Genomic DNA, 21,313 nt, shown 5'->3' with positions numbered 1-21,313 from the left:
GCAGGCTTGAGGGGCCAAATGGCTTACTCCTGTTCCTAATTCTTAAGTTCTTATTTTGAGGGGTTTTTAAAGTCTGTCAGCACAACAGTCCAGGAGTATTGAAGGAGAGGGAGATTTCTGGGAACAATGAGGTAGGTACTGGGATCAGAGATCACTGGAAGTAGGATTCGGAAGCTATGGGGGCCGTTCTGGGATGAGAAGCATTCGTGAGGGAGCTCTCGGGGTATGGAACATTGGGGACAGGTCCAGGATCAGTGAACATTAGGAATGCAGTCTAGTGGTTTGTGAGCACTGAAACAGCAACCCATGAGCTGGAAGAGGAAGCAGAGGGGTCTCTTCGGGTCCAGCCAATTTAGAGAGAGCTTTTGGAGCACTGGGAGGCTAAGAATATTGGGGAGGCTTAAGTAAACTGGGACTCAATCTGCCATTGCTCCTTTCAAAACATAATCCTAATCCCATCCGCGCCCCCCACCCCCCCCCCGCCCACCATGTTCCCAATTATCAGCTTACTCTCCCAACTACAGAACATTGCCGCTTCAGCTATCCTCCCAGCACAACATTGTCCAGTGTCAGTCAGTTCCTGCATTACATTCCTGGCTTAAAGGATTTGGGAGGAAATATTCTGCTTGTTAAGATTAATGGACGGAAAATCACAGGGTGGGGTGCATAACATAGCGAGATACACTCCTGTCCTGCGCCAGGAGTGCAGAAAGGGAACCGTGCTATTAATGTGTTTGCCAACTTAAACAACAATTTGCATTTATATAGAGCCTTTAACGTAGTAAAATGTCCCCTGGCGCTTCACAGGAGTGTTATCAAACAAAATTTGACACCGAGCCACACAAGGAGATAATAGGGCAGATGACAAGGTCGGCTTTAAGGATCATTTTAAAGTCGGAAAAAGAGGCAGAGGTTTAGGGAGGGAATTCCAGAGCTTAGGACCTAGACAGCTGAAGGTACGGCCGCCAATGATGGTACAATTAAAATCGGGGATGCTCAAGAGGCCAGAACTGGAAGAGAGCAGATATCTTGGAGGGTTGTAGGGCTGGAGAAGATTACAAAGGGAGGGGCGAGGCCATGGAGGAATTTGAAAACAAAGATGAACATTTTGAAAATCGAGGGGTTGCTTAACCGGGAGCCAAAGTTGCACAGGAGTGATGGGTGAATGGAACTTGGTGCGAGTTGAGACACGGGCAGCAGAGTTTTGGGTGACCTCAAGTTTAGAGGGTAGAACGTGGGAGGCCGGCCAGGAGTGCGTTGGAATAGTTAAGTTTAGAGGTAACAATGGCATGAATGAGGGTTTCAGCAGCAGATGAGCTGAGGTGGGGGGGGTGGTGGAGTCGGGCGATGTTACGGAGTTGGTAATAGACGATCTTACAGATGGGCGTGGATGTGTGGTCGGGGTCAAATATGACAAAGTTGCGAACAGTCTTTAATAAATATAAATTCCATAAATAAAATTAAAATTATCTCAAATTCTTTACTGTGTTCTTTTCTAACCATCAACAAGGAAACAACAGTCACAAGTCAACAACCAGGGGGCATAAATTTAAAGTAATTGGTAGAAGGTTTAGAGGGGATTGGAGAGGAATTTTCTTCACACAGAAGGTTGTGGGGGTCTGGAACTCAGAGGCAGAAACCCTCACCACATTTAAAAAGTACTTGGATGTGCACCTGAAGTGCTGTAACCTGCAGGGTTACGGACCTAGAGCTGGAAAGTGGGATTAGGCTAGGTGGCTCGTTGGCAGCCGGCGTGGACACAATGGCCGAAATGGCCTTCTTCTGTGCTGTAAGCTTCTATGATTCTATGTGGGCAAGTTTTGGGCCTCCTTCAGAACGGCGCACCTCCGAGAGGCACGCCTGTTTCATGGAATAAAAAGTGCGCCTAATACCTGCCGCGGCATTCTCCACTCCGAATCGGGCCCGTTCCAGCATTTGCGGAGGGCGGGGCCAAAGTGTGGTGCCGATTATCTGCCGGCAGGGCTAACTCACAGAAGCAGATTTCGTGTCAGCACCCCTGCGCATGCAAGCTGGAGCGTGCGCGCATGTGCAGTGTGATACAAACATTGGCACTCGGCCATTTTTAAAAGGTAAATCAGGAAAAGTGCCGTTTTGTTTTGTGGAGCTATGGAAAGGCTTTTGAGTGAATTTTGCTGATTTTTTGTGCCTGAAGGAGTGCTTTTAGCAGCACTGTTGAAGAAATCAACTGCTGAAATCAGTGAGTGCTGCTTTTTGCTGCTAAACTTCCAGAACAGGTGCTGCATAGGTGCATGCAAAATAAGGACTGTGTGTTTTGAAAAATCAGAGTGTCAATTGAATACGTCCACCAAGAACAAAGATTTTCTTGCATGAGGAAGTGGAAATATTAGTTAACATCATTGAGCAGAGATGGCAGGAGCTGGATACCAGCAAAAGAGGTTGCATAAAAGTGCCACCCAAAGAAATGAAGAAACGCTGGAGCCAAGTTGCAGAAGATTACTGCGCAGTGGTGCTTACCAGGAAATCTGGAAGCCAGTGTAAAAAGAAATGGCATGACCTTGGTCAAGTAGTTAGTGTAAGTAATCTTTTCATTTTTCAATGGATCGTAATTGTAAATGTGACTATCTGTATATGTCCCACCCTGCAGTAAGACGCACTCTGTAAAAAGTTATATTTTAATCTTTGCAGAAGAAATTGGCCCACAACAAAAGGGAAAGAACTCGAACAGGAGGAGGCGCGCCAATTCTGCATCCCCTGACACCCTTGGAACAGAGGGTAGATGCTATGATGAGTCGTTCATGGAGAAAAGCAATCAGTACAGCACAAGCTAGGTCCACACACGAGGGAAAGGGTAAGTCCTGAAAATGCATCGTGGCCCTTCAAATCAACCTGCTGCCTGGCCTGCTATGTGTGAGAGTACTCATGCCACCCATCCTGCCCCCTCTTCTGCTGCTAAATATTTGACTGTTCTGATATATTTTGCAGATGATGATGATGCCAATCCTGAAGATCCTGAACAAGAACAGAAGAACCAGATGCGGACGATCCAGACCAAGGTTGGCTGCAGGCGATGACTGAAATGTCTTCAGGGGAGATCTTCCAACTTAATATTTATGAGCCCACATTAGCGGACATCAGTGTTTCAACCCGTTGCATAGGTTCTGGTTCCACCTTCCATGGTTTCACAGATTGCAACGTTGTGGGTCCCAGTGGTGCTGCTGATGTAATGCAGCAGTTTACACCCACTGCCCACCATCCCAGACCGCGGCTCCCACTGGAGTGGTGCCAGATGCAAGACCCAGGGCCCCACCGTCCCAGCCCGCGGCTCCCAGTGGAGTGGTGCCGTGAGGCAGACCCAAGCAGAGGAGAAGGAGATTGGAAACACGCTCTCCTGAGATGCAGCGTGCAACAGATGTGGGTCAGGTTGTGGCATTGGGTGTGGAGAGCAATGAGCTTACCCGATCACTCGTGGGCAGTGTCAGTGCAGTGGGTGAAGAGGTATCGGTACTGGCGGGAGAAATAGCAGTAATGACACAGGAAATGAGGGAGGGAATGTCCGAGGAAGTGCAAGCGACGGCACAGGCCGTCAGGGAGGGCTTGCAAGTGACGGCACAGGCTGTCAGGGAGGGCCTGGGTGAGGTAGCTGCTGCAATAAGGGCACACAAGCTCGGCCAATCAAATGATATCCTCATGAAGAAGTGAACATTCACCGAGATGTGGATAAGAGATGGGTGCAGCCTTTCTTTGCTGCTTTTGTTCTTGTTCGTGATGAAACTGTCGTAACGTTTTTCAAATTGAAATTGTTTTGTAAGTTTTGTAACTTTACAAGTTTATAAGTGATCTTAAAGAGTCATATTAAAAAGTAAAGTTGGATACAACAAATATTTTGTTACACTAACGTTAACTTTTCAATAAAATATTTTTTCATTAAAACTGAATCATGTTCCAATAACACAACACAACATAGGAATAACTCCAAAAAATAAACATGTCCATGCGGAACAGTTGTTGCAGAGCCCTCCGGCATCAGTAACTGAAGCGTTCATGGATGAGCTGCTGGCGCAGGGCTCGAGCAATCGTTAAAGGAACACGATGGACCACCCTCCTCCGACCTCGTACTCCGGCATTAGGCACTTGCATTCTTTCATGATCGTTGTCATCATCCTCATTCTGCTCTTCCAAATTACTATCATCAGGCACTCGCCCCTCATGTGGGTCTTCTGGCTCCACTACCAGCTCCTGCTGCCTCATGATGGTTAAGTTATGTAGCATGCAGCACACAATAGCGAACTGACCGGCAATCTCAGGGGAGTATTGCAAGTGGCCTCCGGAATGGTCCAGGCATTGGAAACGTTGTCTCATGATGCCAATGGTCTTCTCTATGATGCTGCGCGTTGCAATGTGCGACATGTTGGACTGATGGTCAGCTTCCGTCCGTGTTACGCTTCGGGGCATCATGAGCCAGGTGGCAAGGCCATACCCTTTGTCTTCCAGGAGCCAGCTCTGCCCTTCTGGCTGCTGCTCAAACATGTCAGGTATAACGCTGTCATGTAGGATGAACACATCATGGGTGCTGCCAGGGTATCTCACATCGACTGACATGATGTGAGAGCTTGGGCGGTGAGAACCCTTACTTCGGTGGTAGGACCGCTGGCTTTGTTTGGCGGAGCAGGCTCGAGGAGCTAGATGGCCTACTCCTGTTCCTAATTCTTATGCGTTGCTGGTCGTCACACACGAGCTGCACATTAATGGAGCGGAAACCGTTTCTATTTCTGTACTGCTCGGAATTCTCCACAGGTGCTCGCAAGGCGATGTGGGTACAATCAATGCAGCCCCGTACTTTGGGGAAGACAGCATTCCTGGAGAAGCCCACAGCCCTGTCATGCATTGCTTGGCCAGTCATTGGGAACGTGAAGTCATTCCTCCGCACATACAGTGCAGCAGTGACCTGGTAAATGCAGGCATGTATTTCACGCTGAGAGATGGCGCATACATCTCCAGTTATAGCTTGAAACGATCCCGAGGCATAGAAGGAAAGTGCAGCTGTTACCTTCACTTCAACAGACAAGGCAGTCGGCATTCTGCTTCTCGGCTGCAAATCTGCTCTCAGCATATCACAGATCTCAACGACAGCTTCTCTGCGGAAATACAGCCTTTTGACACAATTAGCCTCACTCATGTCCAGGTACAAACACCTGGCTCAATATTGCCGACGTGGGCAAGGTCTCCTACCAATCAGCCTACGGGCTATGACGTTCCTGGTGCGGTGAGCTCTCATCAATTCTCTCCTATGCAGTGAATTGATGGAGAACCACTGCATAATCCGTGGTGTTGATAATGCAGCACCCATACTTGAAGTACAAATTATACTTTTAAACTTGCTGGCTGGCTCTCCCTCCCAGTGTTTTGTACGCCTCCCCTGTCCCCTGGCCGAGCGGCTTGAATCTTCGTAACTCGAAGGCTGCTGCCGCCGTCGCTGTGGGTGGCCTGATGCCGCCCCTGTCCCCTGGCCGAATGGCCTGAATCTTTGCAGCTCGAAGGCTGCTGCTGCCATCGCTGTGTGTGGCCTAACGCTGCCCCTGTCCCACAGCCGAATGGCCTGAATCTTTGCAGCTCGAAGGCTGCTGCTGCCGTCGCTGTGGGTTTGTGGCCTGACGCCACCCCTGTCCCCTGGCCGAATGTCCTGAATCTTCGCAGTTCGAAGGCTGCTGCTGCTGCTTCAGACAGGTAGGAAAATTCAATGTATTTTTTATTTGCTTTATTTATCATTTATTATTCAGAACGGCTCTTTATTTGTAGAAGTGAAAATTCCATCACTTCCCTTCCCCCCCCATCCCTATCTCGCGTTCCCTACGCCTAATTCCTAAAGTGTAGGCAAGGTTTTTCTGAGCATACAAAAATCTACACTTACTCCATTCTAAGTTAGTTTGGAGTAAGTTTTCGCTGCCTAAACTTGCAAAACAGGCGCAAGTGGCTGGACACGCCCCCGTTTGAAAAAAAAATCTGTTCTACAATGAAACTATTCTAACTCACTAGAACTGGAGCAAACTAAATGCCGAGAATTGCAATTTCTAAGAAGCTCGATTCTAAACTAGTTGCTCCAAATAAATAGGAGCAACTCAGGCCGAAACTTGCCTCTCACGGGTGTTGTCTGCTTGAGCAGTTCATGACATTTATTCAGAATTGCTGTTTTACTTAAGATGATAAGAATTAGGAACAGGAGTAGGCCATCTAGCCCCTCGAGCCTGCTCCGCCATTCAACAAGATCATGGCTGATCTGGCCGTGGACTCAGCTCCACTTACCCGCCTGCTCCCCGTAACCCTTAATTCCCTTATTGGTTAAAAATCTATCTATCTGTGACTTGAATACATTCAATGAGCTAGCCTCAACTGCTTCCTTGGGCAGAGAATTCCACAGATTCACAATCCTCTGGGAGAAGAAATTCCTTCTCAACGCGGTTTTAAATTGGCTCCGCCGTATTTTGAGGCTGAGCCCCCTAGTTCTAGTCTCCCCTACCAGTGGAAACAACCTCTCTGCCTCTATCTTGTCTATCCCTTTCATTATTTTAAATGTTTCTATAAGATCACCCCTCATCCTTCTGAACTCCAACGAATAAAGACCCAGTCTACTCAATCTATCATCATAAGGTAACCCCCTCATCTCTGGAATCAGCCTAGTGAATCATATCTGTATCCCCTCCAAAGCCAGTATATTCTTCCTTAAGTAAGGTGACCAAAACTGCACGCAGTACTCCAGGTGCAGCCTTATCAATACCCTATACAGTTGCAGCAGGACCTCCCTGCTTTTGTACTCCATCCCTCTCACAATGAAGGCCAACATTCCATTCGCCTTCCTGATTACCTGCTGCACCTGCAAACAAACTTTTTGGGATTCATGCACAAGGACCCCCAGGTCCCTCTGCACCGCAGCATGTTGTAATTTATCCCCATTCAAATAATATTCCCTTTTACTGTTTTTTTTCCGAAGGTGGATGACTTCACATTTTCCGACATTGTATTCCATCTGCCAAACCTTAGCCCATTCACTTAACCTATCTAAATCTCTTTAAAGCCTCTCTGTGTCCTCTACACAACCTGCTTTCCCACTAATTTTTGTGTCATCTGCAAATTTTGTTACACTACACTCTGTCCCCTCTTCCAGGTCATCTATGTATATTGTAAACAGTTGTGGTCCCAGCACCGATCCCTGTGGCACACCACTAACCACCAATTTCCAACCCGAAAAGGACCCATTTATCCCGACTCTCTGCTTTCTGTTCGCCAGCCAATTCTCTATCCATGCTAATACATTTCCTCTGACTCCGCGAACCTTTATCTTCTGCAGTAACCTTTTGTGTGGCACCTTATCGAATGTCTTTTGGAAATCTAAATACACCACATCCATCGGTACACCTCTATCCACCATGCTCGTTATATCCTCAAAGAATTCCAGTAAATTAGTTAAACATGATTTCCCCTTCATGAATCCATGCTGCGTCTGCTTGATTGCACTATTCCTATCTAGATGTCCCGCTATTTCTTCCTTAGTGATAGTTTCAAGCATTTTCCCCACTACAGATATTAAACTAACCGGCCTATAGTTACCTGCCTTTTGTCTGCCCCCCTTTTTAAACAGAGGCATTACATTAGCTGCTTTCCAATCCGCTAGTACCTCCCCAGAGTCCAGAGAAGTTTGGGAGATTATAACGAATGCATCTGCTTTAATTTCCGCCATCTCTTTTAATACCCTGGGATGCATTTCATCAGGACCAGGGGACTTGTCTACCTTGAGTCCCATTAGCCTGTCCAGCACTACCCCCCCTAGTGATAGTGATTGTCTCAAGGTCCTCCCTTCCCACATTCCTGTGACCAGCAATTTTTGGCATGGTTTTTGTGTCTTCCACTGTGAAGACCGAAGCAAAATAATTGTTTAAGGTCTCAGCCATTTCCACATTTCCCATTATTAAATCTCTCTTCTCATCTTCTAAGGGACCAATATTTACTTTAGTCACTCTCTTCCATTTTATATATCTGTAAAAGCTTTTACTTTCTGTTTTTATGTTTTGCGCAAGTTTACCTTCGTAATCTATCTTTCCTTTCTTTATTGCTTTTTTAGTCATTCTTTGCTGTTGTTTAAAATTTTCCCAATCTTCTAGTTTCCCACTAATCTTGGCCACCTTATACGCATTGGTCTTTAATTTGATACTCTCCTTTATTTCCTTGGTTATCCATGGCTGGTTATCCCTTCTCTTACCGCCCTTCTTTTTCACTTGAATATATTTTTGTTGCGCACTATGAAAGAGCTCCTTAAAAGTCCTCCACTGTTCCTCAATTGTGCCACCGTTCAGTCTGTGTTTCCAGTCTACTTTAGCCAACTCTGCCCTCATCCCACTGTAGTCCCCTTTGTTTAAGCATAGTACACTCGTTTCTGACACAACTTCCTCACCCTCAATCTGTATTACAAATTCAACCATACTGTGATCACTCATTCCGAGAGGATCGTTTACGAGGAGATTGTTTATTTTTCCTGTCTCATTACACAGGACCAGATCTAAGATAGCTTGCTCCCTTGGAGGTTCTGTAACATACTGTTCTAAGAAACAATCCCATATGCATTCTATGAATTCCTCCTCCAGGCTACCCCGTGCGATTTGATTTGACCAATCGATATGTAGGTTAAAATCCCCCACTGACTACTGCCATTCCTTTTTCACATGCCTCCATTATTCCCTTGATTATTGCCCTCCCCACCGTGACGTTATTATTTGGGGGCCTATAGACTACGCCCACCAGTGACTTTTTCCCCTTACTATCTCTAATATCCACTCAAAATGATTCAACATTTTGTTCATTAGAGCCAACATCGTCTCTCACAACTGCCCTGATATCATCCTTTATTAACAGAGCTACCCCAGCTCCTTTCCCTTCTTGTCTATCTTTCCGAATCGTCAGATACCCCTGTATGTTTAATTCCCAGTCTTGGCCACCCTGCAACCATGTTTCTGTAATGGCCACCAAATCATACCCATTTATAATGATTTGTGCCGCCAACTCATTTACTTTATTTCGAATGCTGCATGCGTTTAGGTAGAGTGTTTTAATCCTAGTTTTTAAACCATGATTTTTAGTTTTGACCCCTCCTGCAGTCCCTTTATATTCAGTGGCCCTTTTTGTTTTTTGCTTTGGGTTTCTCTGCCCTCCACTTTTACTCATCTCTTTTCTGTCTTTTGCTTTTGTCTCCTTTTTGTTTCCCTCTGTCCCCCTGCATTGGTTCCCATCCCCCTGCCATATTAGTTTAACTCCTCCCCAACAGCACTCGCAAACACTCCCCCTAGGACATTGGTTCCAGTCCTGCCCATCCGTCAGACCGTCCGGTTTTTACTGGTCCCACCTCCTCCAGAACCTGTTCAAATGCCCCAGGAATTTGAATCCCTCCCTACTGCACCACTGCTGAAGCCACGTATTCATCTGAGCTATCCTGCGATTCTCTGAAATAAAGCTTTGAGAATTTAATTTCTGCTTTTTAAAAAAAAAACTTTGTAAGTAAAAGAAGAAACTTCCAAATCCCCATAGGATGAGAGGACACACCCTTCTATCATCCAATTCCTGTATATACTGAAAAATTCTACAAACTGCATATAAAAAGAATGCAGAGATTGCACGTCGAGAAAGTATGCAAACTCCACATGCTCAAAATACACAGATGTGGTTGAAAGCTCTCTTAAACCGTTAAGTTAAAGTACCTCTCAAAAGGTCAGGTTTTTGAGAAAGGCCAAGGTCTTGAAATTAAAATGTTAATGAAGCAAAAGCTTTGGATTGCAATGTGGGAGGGAGTTGGAGTGACAGGACTGGACCTCAGTTATCAAGTGGATGGGGTTTGGGAGTGTTGGAATCTGGGAACACTTCGTGGAATCACGGTCTGGGACCTGGGAGGACTTTAGGACTTTAGGACAGCTGAACTCTGGTAGTGTTCATCGAGTGGCTGCAGCAGTATGTCACAAGGGGGAATACCAGAACTGCACTGTTATCAGGAAAGGATGAACAGGCTGGAAGAGAGAAGGCTGAGGGGTGACCTAATAGAGGTCTTTAAAATTATGAAAGGTTTTTGATAGAGTGGACACTGAGAGTTTCCATTTGTGGGGAAGTGCAAAACTAGAGGCCATCAATATAAGATAGTTACCAAGAAATTAAATAGGGAATTGAGAAGAAAGCTCTTTATCCAGAGAGTGTGGTGAAAATGTGGAACTTGCTACCACAGTGAACCGTTGAGGTGAATAGTATAAATGCATTTAAGGGGAAGCTAGATAAGCATTTGAGGGAGAAGGAAGTAGAGGGTTATGCTGATAAGAGTTATATGAGGAAAGATGGGAGGGGGCTCGAGTGGTGCATAAATGCCGGCATGAACTGGTTGGACTGAATAGCATGTTTCTGTGCTGTATATTCTATGTAATTCTATGTAATACTCAAGCATGCATCTGGAAACTCAGAAGGTTGTGGATAACAGAACTGGAGTCTATGAATCATCAAGATGGGGTCAAGTGCAGCTTTGGAGCAAGGAGTACCTGAGACCTTGCAACATTGGAGGGGTTAGGTTGCAGGAGAACTTGGGTCATGGGAAGAGTGCAGTTAATTGGAGTCTGCAAGTACTAGGAGTAAACACACCGCAGTGGAATAGTGAATCTAGCTAATCTAGCTAAGAGATTAGCTAGATTCTGAAAGTACTGAGAAGGGAAGTGGGGCTGAAAGGATTGAGGGAATCTAGAAGCAGTAATGGTAGAGATGCAGGTGAGACCACTAAAGGGCAAGATGGGCCTATTCTGTGGTATATCCTAGACTACTTCCAGCCCAAGTCCCAGAACTGCCATAACCAAGAACGGAACACAACAGCCAGTGACAAGCATCATAGAGATGTCTAAACAGCAAGCCTTGGTACTCTGAGCAGCCAGTCTTGATGACAATCGGGGGAGAGAAAGAAACTCCCTCCCACTACCTCCACACCACAGGGCTCCAAAATGTGGTTATGATCTTTGGACCCAGAATCGAGCCTTGGTGAATCCTATGGGCTGGATCTTCAGGTCTTCTGCGCTCCGTTTTTCATCCCGGAGTGGCAGCAATGGTGGCGGTGAAGTGTTTTGGCCGGGCGGTCAGCCTCCAGCGCCCTGCAGCGATCTTTGGGTCTGGTTTAGCGGCGGCGCTGAGCAGCACCACCCGAAAGAACTGTGCTGGTGTACAGCGCCCCTGGTTGTGACACCAGCGCGAGTTTGAACTTCAGCTCGAACCATACACCACAAAGCGCGCCTCGCACTGACCGCCTGGGAAATCAGGCAGTCCAACGATCTCGATAGCGAAGAGATAAGTAATGCACTCCGAAGGTAAGTGTGATTGTTTTTTCTTTAAATTTTTTTTGCGATTTGTGTTGTGGTGGAGTGGGCAATGTTTTAGGAATGTTTTGTGTTTTATTTTTAAGGTTTTCTTTTCCCCTCCCTGCCCCCCCGGCATCTCTCGGAGCACTCCCAGACTGGCTCTTTAGCTCGGGAGTTTCCCATCCTAACGCTCCAAGAGAAGTGTACAACGCCTCCCTTAGTGCTGCGCCCCGACTCAGGGCCTAGTTGCCCAAACTTACTTACTGATGCGCAAACTGTTCCCGGGTGCTAACTTTACCACCCCGTCGCCATTATCGCTCCAAAAACACCAAAGCCAAAAATCCAGCCCTATGGGTTCTCCCCAATGACTGTGTATACAGCTGCATAGATGGAAATTGAGAGTTCTCCCTACCAACTGATTACACACAATCATACTGGTGCATGCTGAGAGCAGTATTCGGCGACCTTATTGGTATTCTTTGGAGTAGATTGAGTGATAGCCCTGGAAAACCCAATGAAAACACTTCGTGCTTCTCAGAGGTCACTGATGGAAATGTTATCTACATTTTAAACAGAGAAAATGCCAATGTATACGTAAATTTCATTTTTTTTTTTGTAAATGTAATTTTCTTTGTCTTTATTATACTGCAAAATTCACTTCCAGTCATACACCCACAACTTAAGAAACTAACATGGCTGGCGAAAGTATTTTCAAAATAAAAATTGGAACAATTTAGATCGGTTCCTCTCCTTTCTTTATTGGTAGATTTTGCTGATTGTTCATGCTGAATCTGTTTTCACAGGTCCCAGGTTCCTTATTAAGGATGTAAATGTATAATTGAAAAGCATTTTCGATGCACTTAATATATATTTGTGATTTGTGTTGTGGTGGAGTGGGCAATGTTTTGGGAATGTTTTTGTGGGGTTTTTTTTTTTAAGGTTTTCTTTCCGTCTCTCGGAGCGCTCCCAGCCCGGCTCTTTAGCTCAGGAGTATCCCATCCTAAGGTGTACAATGCCTCCCTTATATACATTTCCAACCTCATCAGTTATGATTGTTTTTTGTGTTTCCTGAATAAGAAATAAGTAACATGAACCATTCAGGTGCCACTGTGACATGGATGATTGTAAATAAATAGGTGTGATGCTCTTAGTTTGATGCCAAAGCACATGCTAAACAAACAACTTTCATATTTGTATTATACTTTATAATATTGCAGATATAGCAGCAGATCTCCCATAGTGCTGCTCGGAGTCCTAAGACGCACTGTTTTATTTTGACAGGATTATTATACCATACAAACACAAAGCATAAATTCTTCTGTTAAAGTGTAGGTGTGCATCCCTTTAAAATCACTGTCTACTTGCACACTGGGTGGACGCATAGAAATGTCAGCTAAAATGCTGCAGACATCCTGGCTCTGGTAGTGTGTTCCTCGAAAGTTGCTTAGTTTCTCTGTACCTTTACTTGAAACATGACATAAATTTGAGTGCAGCATGAACAGCGTGACACAGGAAGTGTGACATAAGAAAAATTGCCCACTAGACAGATTGTAGATCTTCCATGGTTATTGTTTATGGTGAGTGGGATAATTTGCTGTTTGAAGAGGTGAAAGACATAATATGAAAAGGCAGATAAATCCCCTGGACCTGATGGCTTGCATCCAAGGGTTTTAAGAGAAGTAGCGGCAGGGATTGTGGATGCATTAGTTGTAATTTACCAAAATTCCATGGGTTCCTGGGGCAGTCCCAGCAGATTGAAAAACTGCAAATGTAATGCCCCTATATAAAAAAAGGAGGCAGACAAAAAGCAGGAAACCATAGAGCAATTAGCCTAACATCTGTGGTTGGGAAAATGTTGGAGTCCATTATTAAAGAAGCAGTAGCAGGACATTTGGAAAAGCAAAATTCGGTCAGGCAGAGTCAGCATGGATTTATGAAGGGGAAGTCATGTTTGACAAATTTGCTGGAGTTCTTTGAGGATGTAACGAGCAGGGTGGATAAAGGGGAACCAGTGGATGTGGTGTGTTTGGACTTCCAGAAGGCATTTGACAAGGTGCCACATAAAGGGTTACTGCACAAGATAAAAGTTCACGGCATAGATAGAGGATTGGCTAACCAATAGAAAACAGAGAGTAGGGATAAATGGTTAATTCTCTGGTTGGCAACCAGTAACTAGTGGGGTGCTGCAGGGATCAGTGCTGGGACCCCAACTATTTACAATCTATATTAACGACTTGGAAGAAGGGACTGAATGTGATGGAGCCAGGTTTGCTGATGATACAAAGATGGGAGGAAAAGCAATGTGTGAGGGGACACACAAAAAATCTGCAAAAGGACATAGACAGGCTAAGTGAGTGAGCAAAAATTTGGCAGATGGAGTATAATGTTGGAAAGTGTGAGTTCATCCACTTTGGCAGAAAAAAATCGAAGAGCAAGTTATTATTTAAATGGAGAAAGATTGCAAAGTGCCGCAGTACAGCAGGAATCGGGGGTACTTGTGCATGAAACACAAAAGGATAGTATGCAGGTACAGCAAGTGATCAGGAAGGCCAATGGTATCTTGGCCTTTATTGCCAAGGGGATGGAGTATAAAAGCAAGGAAGTCCTGCTACAGCTATACAAGGTATTGATGAAGCCACACCTGGAATTTTGCGTGCAGTTTTGGTTTCCATATTTACGAAAGGATACTTGCTTTGGAGGCAGTTCAGAGAAGGTTCACTAGGTTGATTCCGGAGATGAGGGGGTTGACTTATGAGGAAAGGTTGAGTAGATTGGGCCTCTACTCATTGGAATTCAGAAGAATGAGGTGATCTTATCGAAACGTATAAGATTATGAGGGGGCTTGACAAGGTGGATGCAGAGAGAATGTTTCCACTGATGGGGGAGATGAGAACTAGAGGGCATAATCTTAGAATAAGGGGCTGCCCATTTAAAACAGAGATGAGGAGAAATTTCTTCTCTCAGAGGGCTGTAAATCTGCGGAATTTGCTGCCTCAGAGAGCTGTGGAAGCTGGGACGTTGACTAAATTTAAGGCAGAAATAGACAGTTTCTTAAACGATAAGGGGATAAGGGGTTATGGGGAGCGGGCAGGGAAGTGGAGCTGAGTCCATGATCAGATCAGCCATGATCTTATTGAATGGCGGAGCAGGCTCAAGGGGCCGTATGGCCTACTGCTGCTCCTATTTCTTATGTTCTTATGTTCTTTTGAATACGTTCTGAAAGACAGAGTTGGAAATAGGAAGAGACTGATTCACAACTAACAAATGTAAAATCCACCAAGATTGCTTCCTGTTCTCAATGGCGCAACTGGAGAAGCTGCAGAGCTCTGACAGCCAACCTGTAACAGCTTATCTAGTTCACTAACTTGAGCTGGAATGTCAAGATTCAAATGCACAAGGTTTGTTGAGTATTATAAATCAAACCTTGATATCATGGCACTCACCGTGAACAATTCTTCACAACTGAATGCAAGAGTACTTGAGACAGCACAATGCTTGCCAAGTACTACAACCAAACTGTGTGCTCACTGCCTGAGTTCGGTAACACAATGGTCATTGTGAAGAACCTCTCTCACTCTGAACCAGGAATTTAGCACACCTCCAAGTCCATACTTATACTCATTAAACAGTAACATATTATTTTGAACCTGTACTGTTCTGCATTCTGGTGGCAAGCAAGAAATGTGTGTCTGGTATGAACACAACTGTTAAGCCTAGAAACATGGTACGACAGCAGTGACTCATTGTGGCTAGTTTAAGGAACAATCAGCCTGTTCAGCATAAACAAGAGTCTGTGCACCATCCAAAATGGAATGACCTATATATTTTTTAAATGTATAAAAGTAGATGTCTATTCAAGATGATTTTCATAAGCCTATCCACAACACTTTCCTTTTCTTGTATTTCCCCTTCAGAATCACACATTCATTGCTGATTTTTTTGTTGAGAATACAGATTGAACATGGGCAGTTATATGGACACATACAAATTCCTCCCATTTGTTTATTCCAGAGGCAGAACAACCATGACAGATACAGATTGCATTACAAATTGTGCTCAGAATCATTGTAGTATTTATTTCATACTTGGTCTTTAAAAGCTATGCGTTGGTTTGTTGTCGCTGAATAATTGTACTTAGTGAATGTATAACAAAAGATCTGGTGTACCTGTACACTCAAGTCAAAATTTAGAAATACCTCATGTCAAGCACTAAGTGAAATTAACATTCCAATTCCAAGTGTGCGTGTGTATATATTTGTTATATTTAATGCAATCAGTTGAGGTGAATGCTATCCCAACAACACAAACTGACTTGTACACTTGTGCTTACTGTAGCCTAGTACAATGTTAATGCAACATACTGTCTATTAAAATGTCAGCATGCAAGTTTACATTAATTTCTTAGGTCACGTTACTGGTCAATCATGCTGAAAGATGATGAAATAAGAGGAGCATCGTTGACAGGCTAATAGCCCAAAGCTTTTTATATGCTTATCAGCTAGCTCAAATGTAGCATCAGCAGAGGCCTGGAAGCAGGTTACCTGCCCCACACACAAAACAATGAACTCACAACATTCAATGAGGCCCAATAGTGACTAATTTTTTTTAATGGGTATTGCAGTAATTGACTGAGCACTTATAGCTAGCATTCATTCATCATTTTGCAAATCTTTTAGCATGCAAGGTGCTGAGCACATAATTAACCAGGATGTGGTGACAGCTAACCCTGCTCATCCGGATTACTGTTTTCAGTCAATACAAAGACCAGTTGCCCAACTAATAAAACTTAGCAGAATCACACCAACAATGCGGTAAAACAGAGACTCGATGAACAAATAATGTCAACATCAGAATTATAAAATAAATGTAAAAAAGAGGCACAGCACGGAGAGAGGTGGGCATGAGAGAGTGAGCAAACAAGGGAGGTGTGGGGGGGGAGGCAACGGGACAGATGGGGGGGAGGGGCTGCACAGGAGGGCACACAAAGAAGAGGAGAGAGAGAAAAAACGGGACTGCGGGAGAGAGAGGTCGCAGGAGAGAGAGAGAAAACGGGGCCGCGGGGGGGGGGGGGGGGGAAGAGAGAGAGAGAGAGAGAGAGAGAGAGAGAGAGAGAGAGAGAGAGAGAGAGAACAGGGCCGCGAGAGAGAGATAGAGAGAAAAAAAGAGGCCGCGGGGTGGGGGGGAGGGGGAGAGGGAGTGAGGGGGGGAGAGGGGGAGAGAGAGAGAGAGAGAGAGAGAGAGAGAGAGAGAGAGAGAGAAGGAAAACGGGGCCGCGGGAGAGGGAGAGAGAAAGAGAGAGCGAACAGGGGCATGCACGACAGAGAGAGAGACTCGTGCCACAGGGAAACGTATGACAACCAAAGAATAGCTTAGTTTTAGTCCTAGCACTTATGCTCTTATTTTTGAACTATTCACCAAAAAGTCAAAATGTGTTATATAGTCACTTAAGAACTCAACTGCAAAGGATTCAAAGAATCATATGGCTTTTTAAACTGCGTCTCTATTTATAATACTGCACTATTTGTAGATCACCAAAACGTCCTAAATTTGTGGTTCTTGAAGAGATGGGGTAGCAAACAACTATCAAAAAAAAGTAATTTTAAGTAAATCAAATATCTCGGGTGATTAACCTACATAAAAATTAAATCATCCAAATCAGTGATATTTTATAGCAAGTGAAAAAAAAATGTTTTCCTTCAGTGAAAAGCATCCTCCAAGTTAAACATAACAGCTTGTCTGTTTTAAGAAATCGCCCAGAAATCCAGTGACGATCATTAAGAAATGAACAGCTATACTCAAATGTGCTTATGCTTTACTAAGATAGCAGAGCAAAAGACCTCTCGTGAAATAACCCACGGATAGGCTGGAGTCTGCAACCTTGTCTTAATCTGTAGCTGCTAACTTGGCAATGTTCCTTTATGGCCACTTTTCAGGTACTCACTGTAAGGAAGTAGGTCCCAAGATTAATTATAATAGTTGGAAGTTTCTCTCGTTTCGAAGCTGTTTTGTTCCCCTCCTTGTTATCTCTTCAGCCTCTCCAGGTTATCACAGTCTGAAAGAAGAGGAGAAAATAATTGGTTTCTTTCTCTTTTTATATTTTTAAATTATATGAAATACCAAATCACAGCTGATCAAAGTTCAGCTCTCACATAACAGATCACCCAGGGTATTGCAAACGACGAAGCACAAGATTATACTGTTGGTACAAGGGGATGCTGGGTATAAAAATGGGGGCTAACAAAAGGCTTTGGAAAGAAGTCACCAGAGGTAGTGAAGCGTGCTTTTGTTTGGGTCCTGGAAAATGTGTTTTCTTGCAGGTAAAGAAATCTGTAAGTACCCAGCTATGTAAATAAAAAGTTTTCAGTATGAACAAAAAGAAAGGCAGTTGCTGTAACCCTTTGGAATACATAACACAATATACTAGTCAATCTCCTATGGAGTTGCACATGGGAATTCAAGGTGAATTGTAGTCCTCAGTTGAAGCAGGGCTAGCAGGCAGGTGATACTTGGACCAGAGGAGGCAGACATAATTTCTGTCCTTACTTTTATATGTTCTCTTATAAATTCTTAAATCTAAATTCATAATGGAAACAGCCTATATTGTTACACACTAATTCCACCTGTGGTGATGCTATAGCACCTCCATTGGCAGGAAGTGTGATTACAGGGCTGTTACCATTATTACTGGAGACAGGAAATGATCATGGGAAAATGATGACAGGAAATGTGTGCAGACATACGATTTATAAACTAATCTCCTGTAGCATTGCGCACTGCAAGACAGTGAACTTTCTGTACTGTCTTCATGCTACTGATTATTCCTCTGTCTCTAATTCTCTGTTTCTGTTGTTTTTCTCTTTCATCTGTTTCGCCCCTCTTAATCTTTCCACTTAGCTGTTTTTTCTTCTTTCCTTTTGGCCAAGAGGTGGTGGGTGGAATGGCAGGGAAAGGAGCCACCAACTGCAGCAGGCTACATTTATGGTGGGGGTTGTGGGGCAATGTGGCCCTCAGCCACTCCTTTCCCATCCATCCCATCCCCCACTCACTCACACTTTCATAAGAACATAAGAACATGAGAAAAAGAAGGAGTAGGCCATTTGTGCTTCGAGCCGGCTCCGCCATTTAATAAGATCATGGCTGATCTAATCTTAGGCTCAACTCCACTTCCCTGCCCGCTCCCCATAATCCTTCATTCAAAAATCTGTCCATCTCCACCTTAAATATATTCAATGACCCAGTTTCCACAGCTCTCTGGGGCAGAGAATTCCACATATTTACAATCCTCAGAGAAGAAATTCTTCCTCATCTCAGTTCGAAATGGGCGACCTTTATTCTTAAACTATGCCCCCAAGTTCTAGATGCCCCCATGAGTGGAAAATTCTCTCTGTATCTACCTTGTCGAGTCCCCAGTAGCTTATATGTTTCAATAAGATCATCTCTCATTCTTCTAGACTCCAATGAGTACAGGCCCAACCTGCTCAACCTTTCTTCATAAGACAACCCTTTCATCTCAGGAATCAACCTAGTGAACCTTCCCTAAACTGCCTCTAATGCAAGTATATCCCTCTTTAAATAAGTAGACCAAACATGACGCAAACTGCCACTAAGCTCATGGTCTGCAGGGCTGTAGTAATACCCGCCCTCCTGTATGGCTCAGAGACATGGACCATGTACAGCAGACATCTCAAGTCGCTGGAGAGATATCACCAACGATGTCTCCGCAGATCCTACAAACCCGCTAAGGGGACAAACGTACCAACATCAGCGTCCTCGGCCAGGCCAACATCCCCAGCATTGAAGCACTGACCACACTTGATCAGTTCCGCTGGGCAGGCCACATTGTTCGCATGCCTGATACAAGACTCCCAAAGTAAGTGCTCTACTCGGAACTCCTTCACGGCAAACGAGCCAAAGGTGGGCAGAGGAAACGTTACAAGGACACCCTCAAAGCCTCCCTGATAAAGTGCAACATCCCCACTGACACCTGGGAGTCCCTGGCCAAAGACCGCCCTAAATGGGGGAAGTGCATCCGGGAGGGCGCTGAGCACCTCGAGTCTCATCACCGAGAGCATGTCGAAAACAAGCGCAGGCAGCGGAAAGAGCATGTGACAAACCAGTCCCACCCACCCCTTCCCTCAACGACTGTCTGCCCCACCTGTGACAAAGTCTGTGGTTCTCGTATTGGACTGTACAGCCATCTAAGAACTCATTTTAAGAGTGGAAGCAAGTCCTCCTCGATTCCGAGGGACTGCCTAATATGACCCCACACTACCTCTGTGTTGTCAGACTACTTGACCGACATCTAGTTCTCGATGCACCGCAATTTCCTCCATTTTCGGATAGAGCAAAACCATCATCTTCATCACCCACCACAAACTCCGTACCTTTGCCACAGATTCCATTCCCTCCCCAGTCACTCCCTCGGTTGGCAACTTCTGCATCCTGTTATACTCCAAGCTGAGCTAATAATCCCATATCTTCCCCATTATGAAGACCCCATCTACTTTCCTCTCGGGAACACCACCCATCTTTGCCCAATCACAGCCCATCTGCTGATGAAATCTTCAATCATACCTTTATCACCTCCAGAATGAATTACTGCAATGCTCTTCTTGCCGATTTTCTATCTACTATAAGCTTCATCGCAATCAAAATTCTGCTGCCTGCATCCTATTTTTCACCGAGGCCTGCTTACCCTTACATCCCCCATCTTGATGGCCTCCACTGACTCCCATACATCAATGCCTCAAATTAAAAATGCTCATCCTCATTTATAAATCCCTTCACGGCCTACCCTCTTCCTGTTTCTAAAAGCTTCTCCAGACCTGCAACTTCCCTGTACTCTGCTCTAAGCTTTGGAATTTCCTCCCTAAATCTCTTTGCCGCTCCTCCTTTAAGACCATTTTTAAACCTTACCTCTTTAACCTAGCTTTTAGTCACCCATCCAGATAGCTCCTTCTTTGGCTCAGTGTGAACATTTGTCTGATTATTCTCCTGTGACGTTTCCCAACATTAAGGCACTATATAAGAGCATGTTGTTGTATTTTCTTGAGTTTAGAATGTTGAGGGGTGATCTAATCAAGGGCTTTAAAATGGATATGATAGGATAGATGCAGAAAAATGATTTCCTCTGGTGGGGCAAATCCAGAATAAGGGGGAATAATCTTAAAATTAGAGCTAGACCATTTAGAAGTAAAATCAGATGCGCTTTTTCACACAAAGGATAGTGGAAATCTGGAATTCTCTCCCCAAAAAGGCTGTGGTGCTGGGTTAATTAAAGTTTTCAAGTCTAAAATCAATAGATTTTTGTACGGTTAGGGTATTAAGTGATATGGTTCAAAGGCGGGTAAATTAAGTTGAAGTACAGATTTGCCATGGTCAAACAGAATGGCGGAACAGGCCCGAGGGTCTGTTCCCATTCCTATGTTTCTTCATTCCCTTTTCTCTCCATCCACCTTCCCTATATTACCTCTACTTCTCATCTACATGCTGCCCCTCGGCGATATCATCCAAAAACACAGCGTCAGTTTCCACATGTACGCTGATGACACTCAGTTCTATCTCACCACCACCTCTCTTGACCCCTCCACTATAATTTGTTACACTGCTAGTCCGACATCCAATATTGGATGAGCAGAAATTTCCTCCAACTAAATATTGGGAAAACAGAAGCCATGATCTTTGGTCCCTGCCAAACTCCATTACCAGACCACCATTTCCATCCCTGACAACTGTCTGAAGCTGAACCAGACCGTTTGCAGACTTGATGCTGTGTTTGGGCCCAAGATGAGCTACCAACCACATATCCGCTCAATTACCAAGGCTGCCCACTTCTAGCTCCATAATATCACCGGCTCCAACCCAGCTTCAAGCTCATCTGCTCCCTCATCAATACCTTTCGTTACCTCTGGACTTGATTATTCCAATGCTCTCCAGGCTGGCCTCCCATCTTCCATCCTACATAAACTTGT

General features: G+C 44.6%; 1 protein-coding gene across 1 annotated transcript in view; it reads right to left on the bottom strand.

Moving 5' to 3' along the window:
* fryl (furry homolog, like) overlaps positions 1-21,313 on the bottom strand; it is a 693,453-nt gene that overhangs the window by 651,236 nt on the left and 20,904 nt on the right. The window contains exon 2 of the mRNA XM_070870121.1: positions 17,284-17,394. The gene's annotated coding sequence lies outside the window, so the exon portion shown is untranslated. The remainder of the gene's footprint in view (positions 1-17,283; positions 17,395-21,313) is intronic.

Source organism: Pristiophorus japonicus, chromosome 2 (assembly GCF_044704955.1).
Source record: "Pristiophorus japonicus isolate sPriJap1 chromosome 2, sPriJap1.hap1, whole genome shotgun sequence".
In the NCBI taxonomy this organism is placed as follows: domain Eukaryota; kingdom Metazoa; phylum Chordata; class Chondrichthyes; family Pristiophoridae; genus Pristiophorus; species Pristiophorus japonicus.
The sequence above is the reverse complement of the archived record's forward strand: the minus strand, read 5'-3'. Positions and strand labels throughout refer to the sequence as shown.